We start from the raw sequence: 10,990 nt of genomic DNA on the forward strand, positions 1-10,990 counted from the left end.
TCATATGAGGACATCCAGCATAATAGCTAGAGGGCCCAAATTTTGCACATACACACTACTAACATTAGTAGTGTGGAATATGCAAAAAAAAAGGGATATGAGATGGTTTACTGTAAGTAAACCATGTCTCATATCATGTCGGGTTTGGGAAGGAGAAAGCAAAAGCCGGCAATTGAATTACCGGCTTTTATGATATCTAGCGCTGTATGAAATATAAATATATATATATATGTGTCTCACTGACATATATATATATATATATATATATATATATATATACCTATTCTATGTGTAGACATTTATTCTACCTGTTCTATTCTATTCTGTCAGTGTGATTTTACTGTACACCGCACTGAATTGCCGGCTTTTCTCTATAACACCGGTGCGTATTTCTCGCAAGTCACATGCATGGTCCATGTGTAATCCGTATTTTTCTCGCCCCCATAGACTTTCATTGACGATTTTTTTTGCGCAATACGGTGACAAACGCAGCATGCTGTGATTTTCTACGGCCGTACAAGACCGTATAATACGGATCACTAAAATACGGCTGATAGGAGCTGGGTCATAGAGAATCATTGTACCGTATGCAATCCGTATTTTCTGCAACTCTCATACGTCCGTAAAACTCGCTAGTGTGACGCCGGCCTAATAGCGATCTGAAGCCATGCAGCCGTCGTCCTAAAATAAACTCAGCTTTAAGCCATAGACACACACACAGCATCAGTTACCGTTTAGTATTTAGCAGTGGCGCCTACAATCATGCCCCGACACTGACTGGCAGCTGGCTCTGCAGTGCGTCACTTCATAGTTGGCTGTCAGTCAGTGTCGGGGCATGGTTATAGCCGCTGCTAACTATGTACTAAACGATGACTGCAAATGATCGAAATACAGGAGTTGGACTTCTGCTTCAGAACACTATTACCTGCAGATTGCCCTCCTATCTGCAAGTTAATAGCGTTTTACACATGACAGTTCCCTTTTAAAACATTCTTACTTTGCAGCATTTTTTCTACACCTGCCTGAGATTTTTGCACAGTTCCATATAGACATTAGGTGACATCATGACAATGTGGGGGTCATGTAAATTCTAGAGGTGTCCAGGATGTCGATTTCATGCCATGGTCTGGCCCCAAATCTTTTTTAAGTCTGCTATCCTGTATCAGTTGTTTTTTTTTTTTTCAATAACTCATTTACAACCAAATATCCCCATCTAGTGGTATTTTCACATATTACAACTTTGTCTATTGAGGTTTTCCAGGAATAACTTTATTTACTCCATTTGCCTGCACTGGGTTAAAGTACACTGCCTCTTCGCCACCGCTGTTTTTGTTTACGGCTGCAGCGGTGGTTTCATGACTTCAACACATAATACTGCTGCAGTTCAGCTTCTCTGCAATGTAGTGTGCACAAGCCGCTGAGATCAGTGATTGGCTGCAGCAGTGATACACACTATAGTTGTGCTGCTGCATCCAGTAAACAAAGATCAAAACAGCTGTTGGGAGGTGTGGGACCTCTGCCTGGTTCCTCCTGCCTTTCTGCCAAATCAGCAAAGATAAGTGTCTGGTTCTTTTTCCCAGTGGCACACATGTTGTGTGCTTCACAATTCAGTGCTATTCTTTGTGTTTTTTTGTCCAGCTTAGATTGTGTCAGTATTTTCTCAGTCTTGCTGGATTCTCTGGAGTGGCAGATATACATTCTATGTCTTTAGTTAGATTGTGGAACTTTTTGTATTATCTGCTGTGGATATTTTTGGAAGGGTTTTAATACTGACCGCCTAGTTATCTGTCCTATCCTTTCCTAATTAGCTAGAGTGGCCTCTTTTGCTAAATCCTGTTTTCTACCTGCGTGTGTCTATTCTTCTCCTACTCACAGTCATTATTCATGGGGGGCTGCCTATCCTTTGGGGGTCTGCTCTGAGGCAAGATAGCATTCCCATTTCAATCTATAGGGGTATTTAGTCCTCCGGCTGTGTCGAGGTGTCTAGGGAGTGTTAGGCACACCCCACGGCTACTTCTAGTTGCGGTGTTAGTTCAGGATTGCGGTCAGTACAGGTTCCACCGACTCCAGAGAAAGTTTCATGCAGCTCCAAGATCACCAGATCATAACAGGCCACTCCCCGGCTTGCCCAGAATGCAACAATACAAAGAAAAAAACACAAAAATTGAGCTTAACTTGAGTTTGTACACAAGCAGAAGTTAAACGCATGTTCACATTGGCCACAAAATATTAAAACCTACAAGAAAAAAAGTAAGCAAAAACCCTGATGTAGGGCTAGGTTCACATTGCATTAAAAGCAGCCCGTTCAACACATGCGACAACGGGCTGCTGTTAACGCAAGTGCCAATATGTCATTGCACTAGCGCAGATAGAGCTAGCAGATGCTCTATCTGCGCCAGCAGTGACGGACCTGAAAACGCTGCATCCCGCGTCCCAGGGTCCGTCAGTCAATGACGGCATATCGCTAGCGCATGCCCATTGTGGGCGTGCGCTAGTGATGCATCCGACATAGGAATTAATGGCGGCGTTAACGGACTACGTTACACCGCGTTATGCCGCGGTGTAACATAGTCCGTCTAACGGACGCCTATAACGAAGTGTGAACCCAGCCTAACTAAGTAAAAAAGCAAAAGTGCATTTAAATAACACAGAGTTTTTAGTAATACTGTTTTGTTTATCAAAAAATAGCACAAAAGCCATCCCACCGCGTCAAAGTAACTCTGATTGGGACAGTCCTACACTGTCTAATATTAAAACCTTACCATGTGTCAATGTTCACCTCAGTGTGAATAAGGGCAGACAAAAGGACTGGGCCCAACCAGTGAACACCAGACTGGGGAAGACTTATATACAATCTCTAGCTCAGAAACAGGGAGGCCACTCTGTTATTTAAATGCACTTTTGCTTTTTTACTTAGTTACATCAGGGTTTTTGCTTACTTTTTCTCTTGTAGGTTTTAATGTTTTGTGGCCAACGTGAACATGCGCTTAACTGCTGCATGTATACCAACTCAAGTTAAGCTCAATTTTTGTGTTTTTTTTCAGTAGGGAAAAGAAGCAGAGTTTTCTGATACTGTATATTCCAAACGTTACTTACAGTATTTTTACACATACTATTAACTTATGGGGAAAGAAAATAAAATGATAGTAACTCTTTTAGATGTAGAACAATGAAGTAAATACTATTGTGCAATCTGAATACTATTCCATAAGAACAGAAGTTTAGATGGAGAAAATCATGAGAATATGGGACTTTAAATTCCGCAAAATTGGATAGAAAGAGCAGAGGAAATAATTTTCTGCTGTTTTTTTCTTCTCTCTCGCTTGCTCAGGGCTGACATGTGGACTGGCAGAGGCGGTGATGGCATAATGTGGGCAATTCTATTTATTATACTCATTTATTATTGCATTGTACTTTTGCAGATAAAAAAATGATTTTAAAAAAATCTGATGCATTCTTCAAACAGGATAAAAAAAATAACCTGCCCTTGATGGGGCCACTTCAGTCTCTGGGCTTGATAGTAGATGTTGTGCGCCTGTGATATACTGTTTATTCTGAGACCCCTGTCCCTGATGTTGGGAAACATATTCAGTATTTGCTGTATGAGTATTTTTCTCTGCACAGTAATGACCTAGGATTAGTTATGAGTCTGTAGAAGAAGCCGTGACCACTGATTTCTATTGGTAATGCTTCCCTAAGCCCTTACTGTGCCAGTGAATGCTTTTTAATGTATCACCTAATCCCTGTACTACAGATTTATGGAGCAGAATTATCTGAAATTTGTGTTTTCTGCAGCTAATGGAGAGCTATTTCATAACACATGCATGTCTTCTTCATTATCTTTATAAAGGATAAGTTTTATAACTCGACACCTTAAAATGGGTGAGTAATCATTTTTCTCGAGGGGCCACATGAGAGACCCTGACTGTTGTGAAGGGCAAAGCCCACAGGATGAGCTTAATTTTGCTCATTAATATTATTATTTATCTATTTATTTAAATTGCTTAATATTGAGCAGAATTAAAGGTAACCTGTCACCAGGTTTTCCCAATATAAGGGCCAGCACCTGTAAGCCCTCTTTTAAGGTCATTTTAGTATGCTGTCTGTATGTCCCCCAATCTCCTATGCAAAGCACAAAAAAAATTACATTTATTATACTCACAGATGCCGCGGTCCGGTTTGATGGGCATCCCTGATCTTGATCCGGCTCCTTCATTCTTCTTACTATCGCCATCCTCTTTCCTGGCTTTGTGTAGCTGACGCATCCTATGTTATCCACAGTGTCCCCCAATCACGCTCCTGCACAGGCGCACTTCGTCTGCATGGCTAAAGGGTCAGAGCAAAGCATTGTATTGCGCATGAGTCAGGAAAGGCCAGAGAGCACTGATGACCAGTAGGTAAAGCTGGCGCATGCGCACTAGAGTGGACCTGCACAGGAGCGTGTTGGTGGACACTGTCTGGATGATGTAGGGCACCTTATCCATCTCATAAAATGACAGCATAGTCAGTTTAAAGGAGTTCTTAGCATTCAACATACATTTCTGAAGTCACTTTACACTGTGTCTCCAATTATTAGGCTAATAAGTATTTGGACCAAGTTATAATTTTTATGCAGATTCTCCAACTCCAAGCTGTATTAACTTGAATTTTTATTAGATTAAGTAGATCAGATGATGTGTATTTGTGTAATGAGGGAGGGTGTGGCCTATGGATATCAACATCTTTTATCATGCTGTGCAGAATTATTAGGCGGCTTGTTGTACTTAGGCAAAAAAAAAATGTTACGAGTCTTACAAAAGGATGCAACACTCTTGAAACTGATATTGAAAAATATATTGGGTCGAGATCACAGAACCATCAAATGTTTTGTGACAAATAGTCAACAGGGTCACAAAAAACATGTTTTTTTTAATTATTATTTATTTATATAGCACCATTGATTCCATGGTGCTGTACATGAGAATGGGTAACATACAAGTTACAGATATCGCTTACATTAAACATACTAACAATTACAGACTGATACAGAGGGGCGAGGACCCTGCCCTTGCGGGCTTACATTCTACAGGATTATGGGGAAGAAGACAATAGGTTGAGGGTTGCTGCAGCTCCGGCGTTGGTGAGGCGGTAGCTTCAGTAGTGATGAGGAGGCAGCGGGGTCAGTGCAGGCTGTAGGCTTTCCTGAAGAAGTGGGTTTTCAGGTTCCGTCTGAAGGATCCAAATGTGGTTGATAGTCGAATGTGTTGGGGCAGAGAATTCCAGAGGATGAGGGATATTCGGGAGAAGTCTTGGAGGAAAAAGCCTCACATTAACCAATGAATACTGTAGATCTGAGAAGAATCAAACGAGAAGCGACCAGAAAGCCATTATCCTCCAGTGCTGTCATATTCCAGAGTTGTAACCTCTCTGGGGTGCCCAGAAGTACAAGGTGTTCGAGACACGGCCAAGTTAGGTAGGCTGGAACCTGACCATCACTGGACAAGACAGAAGATGAAACTTTAATTCTGGGCCAAGAAATATCTGAAGACTGATTTTTCCAAAGTTTTATGGACTGATCAGAAGAAAGTGACTTTTGACCAGATGCATGGGCCCGTGGCTGGATATGTAATTGATGGAGATCTCCACTTTGAGCAATGTGGAGGTGGGTGCTGCTACGAGCTGATATTAAAAAAACATGAGCTAGTTTTACCTTTTAGGGTTGAAGATGGAATCAAGATCAACTCCCAAACCTATTTCCAGGATAACAGGAGAAATTTCACCATACAATTTGTAGTGTAATTTGTCCTGAGTACGCCGATACCCTGTATGAGGGAGAAAACTACTGTTTGGGCACACGACCAGATTTGGAAAGAGAAGAAGTGTCATTTGATTTTTTGAATGTTACATTTTCAAGAATCATTAGTGGACATCATGTCCTGTTTGGAGAGCCCCTGATGTGCCTAAACAGTAGAAATCTCCTACAAGTGATCCCAGGTGCTTCACAGAAGTTTATAACGTTGAGCCGTGAAACTAAAAAAATCATATTTTTCCACAAAAATGTTATTTTGGCTCCAAATTTTGCATTTTCAGGAGAAATTGCACCATACAATTTGTTGTAAAATTTCTTCTGCGTACGCTGATACCCCATATGTGGGGGAATACTACTTTTGAGGCACAGTGCAAAGCTCAGTAGGGAAGAGGCACCATATTGGAATTCAGATTTTGCTGGAATGGTTTGAGGGTGCCATGTCACATTGGCAGAGCCCAGGAGGTAACAGAACAACAGAAACCCCCCAGATGTGAACTCATTTTACAAACTGCACTCCCCCAATGAATTCATCTAGGGGTGCAGTGATCATATTGACACCACATGTGCCTCACAGAATTTTATATCACTGAGCGGTGAAGAAATAATTACATTTTTACCACTAAAATGTTGTTTTAGCACCAAGTTTTAATGTTTATAAGGGCTAATAGGAGATTTCTATTACAACAAACGGAGGTCAATTTTTTCCTGAAAGCGCCAATACCCTACATGTAATCGGGAATATTTTTCAGGCACAGTGCAAAGCTCAGAAGGCAAGGAGCGCCAGAGTTTACTGTTATGGTTTGCAGGTGCCATGACCCACTGGGAGAGCCCATGAGGTGCCAAAATAGCAGAACCACCCATAAGTGACCCCATTTTATGATCTACACCTCTCAATTAATTAATCTAGGGGTGAAGTGATCATATTGACGCCACAGGTGTCACAGAATTTTATGCCATTGAGCAGTGAAGAAAAAATAACTACATTTTTACCACTCAAATTTAGTTTTAGCCATAGATTTTACATTTTCACACAAGAAGTGGATAACATTGGCACCCTAATTTGTCCCACAATTTCTACTGAACGTGGCAATACCCTATATGTGGCTGTACAGTACTACCTAACCTTATGGAGAGACTCGGGAGGGACAGAGCGCTATTTGCCTCCTGAAGCGCAGATTTTCCCAGAACAGTTTGTGGACTTCATATACACAGCCCCTAATTACTAGAAGAGCCGAATTCCCCCTCAAGTGACCCCATTTTGGAAATTATACCCCTTTGAGAATTTATCTGCAGGTGTAGTGACAATTTTGCTTGGGTATTTTATTGAAACAAGCAGTAATGAATGTTGATGAGTGAAGATTGCAAACCGCCCCAGTGACCAGTACGCTGCAGTGACCAGTACGTTGTGCCCAGCCCGTGTTCTGGAGGCATGCACCCGTAAGTTAGGCGAGCTCTCATCGCTTCAGAAATGCCAAACACGTGGACGCTACATGTGGGTTAGGTACACTGTGGGGTTCAGAAGGGAGGGGGCATTTCGATTTGGGAACAGAGAATTTGCTGAATTTCTTTTGGTGAGTGATTAGCTATTTCGCTTTTCCAGAGCCTTTGTGCTACCAGTAATGTGGAAGTCCCTTATATTTCCATTAACAGATGACGGACCTGAGTGTGGACTTGCTTTTTTTGTGGATTGATTTGAAGCTTTTATTGGGAACATTTTACATAACGTTTGGGATCACATTTATCCAGCACTCTATTCTGAGCACTTACTTTGGGGTTTCCATCTAAATCTCCGAGTGACGTGATTCAGATGAAACCTCCGAGAGCTCCATTCACTACAATGAGGCAGCAGAGTTACTCTGGACTTCATCTGGCCTCTGTTCAGTGTTGTTCTTCTTTTAAGAAGTGCACAAAACTGTGGCCGACAGCACTTTTATGCAATCCTAAAAATATGGACACTGCTGAATCACAGGTCCTATGGCGTCCACAGTGCATCCATCTGCCTCATTATAAGGAATCTTAAGTTGAGAGTTCTGTCTGAATCACGTATTTCAGAGACTTACACGGAAATCCCGGTGTCAGCATTCAATGCAGAGCGCAGGATAAATGTGCGCCGAGCCTTATTGCAATCTTTGGGAGGCAGAATGCAAAAATCAACCGCATGTGATGAAATGTTTTTTTTTAATCTTTACGCCGTTCCTTGTGCAGTTTAATGATTAGGCAAGTTTATTCTTTGGGTCGGTGCGATTACAGCGATACCAGATTTATATCGGGTTTTTATGTTTGGCTGCTGTCACACACTAAAAGACACTTTTTATTGCAAAATCAATTTTTTTGCATCACCATATTTTGACAGCTATAATTTTTCCATATTTTGGCCCACAGAGTCATGTGAGTGTTAGTTTTTTGTGGGAAGAGTTGATGTTTTTATTGGTACCATTTTCAGACACATGACATTTTTTGATCGCTTTCTATTCTGAATTTGGGAGGCAGAATGATCAAAAACCAGCAACTCAGGATTTTTTTTGGGGGGGGGGAGTTTATGTCATTCCATGTGTGGTAAAATTGATAAGACAGTTTTATTCTTTGGATCAGTACGATTACAGCGATACCTCATTTATATCTTTTTTATGTTTTGGCACTTTTACACAATAAAAACAATTTTATAGAAAAAATAATTATTATTGCATTGCTTTATTCTGAGAGCTATAACTTTTTTATTTTTCTGCTGATGGTTGCTTGTTTTCTGTGGGACAAGATTACATTTTCAGAGATACCATGGTTATTTATATACTTCATTTTGATGGGGTTTTATTCCACTTTTTGTTCGGCAGTATGATGATAAAGCATTGTTTTTTGCCTTGTTTTTTATTTATTTTTTTCCGTGGTGTTCTCTAAAGGGGTTATCTAGTAGGACAGTTTTATAGGTCCTTCTGGATGCGGCAATACCAAATATGTGTACTTTCTTGTTTTTTTTGTTTTTTTCATACAAATATCATTTATAGGTACAGTAGCTTTTGATTTTTATATTTATATTTCTGCAATTATTTAGAAACTTTTTTTTACTTTTTTACTTTGTTCCACTAAGGGACTTTCATTTTATGCAGGCTGATCGCTTTGCACTGACAGATAAAGTTGCTGATAATGCCCTGAACATGATCTAGCAACTTTACTAGCTCTGGTGGCCTGGATGCTGTCATGACGACATCGGTCACCATGGCAAAGATCGGGACTCCGCGGCAAGGACAGAGGGGCTGTCATCCCCCTTACTGCTCCCGGAAAGCTGCGATTGTGACACCCCAGGTTCCTGGTCGTCACAGTGGCATTGCTTTCCCTATGGGGAGAGTGATGTCATGCTTGGAAGCGATGAAAGACCTCTTCTATCAGGTGAGACATATACACAACACGTTCATACTCCAGGCCAGAAGGGGGAGCTCTGAACCTGGATTAAGGAGAACTTCCCTAATATATTCTGGCTCGAGGGGAAGAGAGGGAGCAGTCTGAAGCAGACAGTGGAGGAGGAAGGAGTCTGTCAGAGGACAGAGGAGAGTGCAGTCGAACAGTGAGTGTCAGAAAGACTGAAGGGGTCGTGTAGCCGGAGTCGCTACGGCTCCTGGGCAAGAGAAACAGAGAAGGAAAGGACAGCTTGTGGAAAGTGTGCAGGAGAGAAAAGGCATAGGAGACTGACAACAGGGGAGCAGAGCAGTGATTTGGCTACCTCCCTTCCGGTAGCCGGAAGACCGACGCCATGTGGGACTCTAAGAGACATAGCTGAAGCCGGCAGGACAGCTAAATTTTAAGTTACCTGCCCGCCTTTACACCCAGGAGGCACAGTGACACATAGGGCCCTGTTGTAATAGAGATATTAAAAAGGCTCGAGTCACCTGTCATACGGGTTTGGGTCTTAACCTATATGGGGGACAGAGATGAACTGTGAGGACCTTATCAGAAGTCATAGGCAGTAAGGGACTACAACACCACCGTGCTAGAGGAAGGCTTTCATCTCCACCTGGTAAAGGGGACTCTGGATTCGCTTCCAAGCCGGCCGGACCCTGCCTGTACCTGTGATCTGGTTCCCTGGAGTGCGGTTGCCTGAAGCTACAGTAAACCAGGTAAAGAGACTGCAAACCTTTGTGCTCGTTCTTTACTGCACCATTCACCATCTCCATCTACACACCAGGAGCCCTGGGGACTTACTTCATCTGTGGGAAATTATACCATCTAGCTGGCATACCATCACCCCAGAGGACCCCTTTAAGTAGCGTCAGTCCCTACTGAACAAATACCACAGGTGGAGTCACAAACACAAACTTTAATCAATTTTCCTTTTATATGGGCGCCCAGGGCCATAGACCGGGTTGCTGCCATGACACATTCCTTTGAGTACCAGACCCGGTACCGAGTACCCGACCTGGTAGCGAGTACCCCACGGCCCTGGTGGGCGACTCACAATAGCTTTCAATTGCAACATTTAGGGAGTTAAAGTGCAAGGAGGGGTGCAGGTGCAACTCCTGGCACTTAGTGCCGGGGGTGAACTGTCAGAATCAGCTGATTCTGACAGCTGACACCCATCGGCGATCGCGCGCACAGCCTGTGTATGTGCACGATCGCGGTATAGTAATTATGTGCCCCACGTCAATAAGGCCCTGGGTGCGTGGACGTATTATTACTGCAAATGTCAGAAAGGGGTTAATAAACTAAAAAGTGTCCATAGACAAATACAATTTCTAATAATAAATGGTGCACTTGGTGGACAATGGGTATCGCGTTCCTACCCCTAAAGACACAAATCGCATTGTATTGTAGTGTAAATATGTCCTGTGTCTTTTTGTATATATTATGTATAGCGTATAAGTATTGTAAGTGCAGCGCCCCCACGTAGTAGGGCAATGGGGTACTCGGTACAGGGTCTATCTCTCTCTCGATTCTGGGGATGTCACGGTGGCCTGACCCGGTCCGTGGCCCTTTGAGAGGCGCCCAAATAAAAGGTGTCGTTTGTCTGGTGTTCGTGACGCCACCTGTAGTACTCGGTCAGGATGACCGACGCTGCTTAGGGGTCCGCTGGGGTGATGGAATGGCAGCTAGATGGTATACCTTCCCACAGGTGAAGTAGGTCCCCAGGGCTTCCCAGATATGTAGGTGGTGATGGTGGACTATGTAAGGCGCAGTAAATAACGAGGACACAAAGGTTGCAGTCTCTTTACC

This window comes from Ranitomeya variabilis, chromosome 4 (genome assembly GCF_051348905.1).
Source record: "Ranitomeya variabilis isolate aRanVar5 chromosome 4, aRanVar5.hap1, whole genome shotgun sequence".
NCBI classification, from domain to species: Eukaryota; Metazoa; Chordata; class Amphibia; order Anura; family Dendrobatidae; genus Ranitomeya; species Ranitomeya variabilis.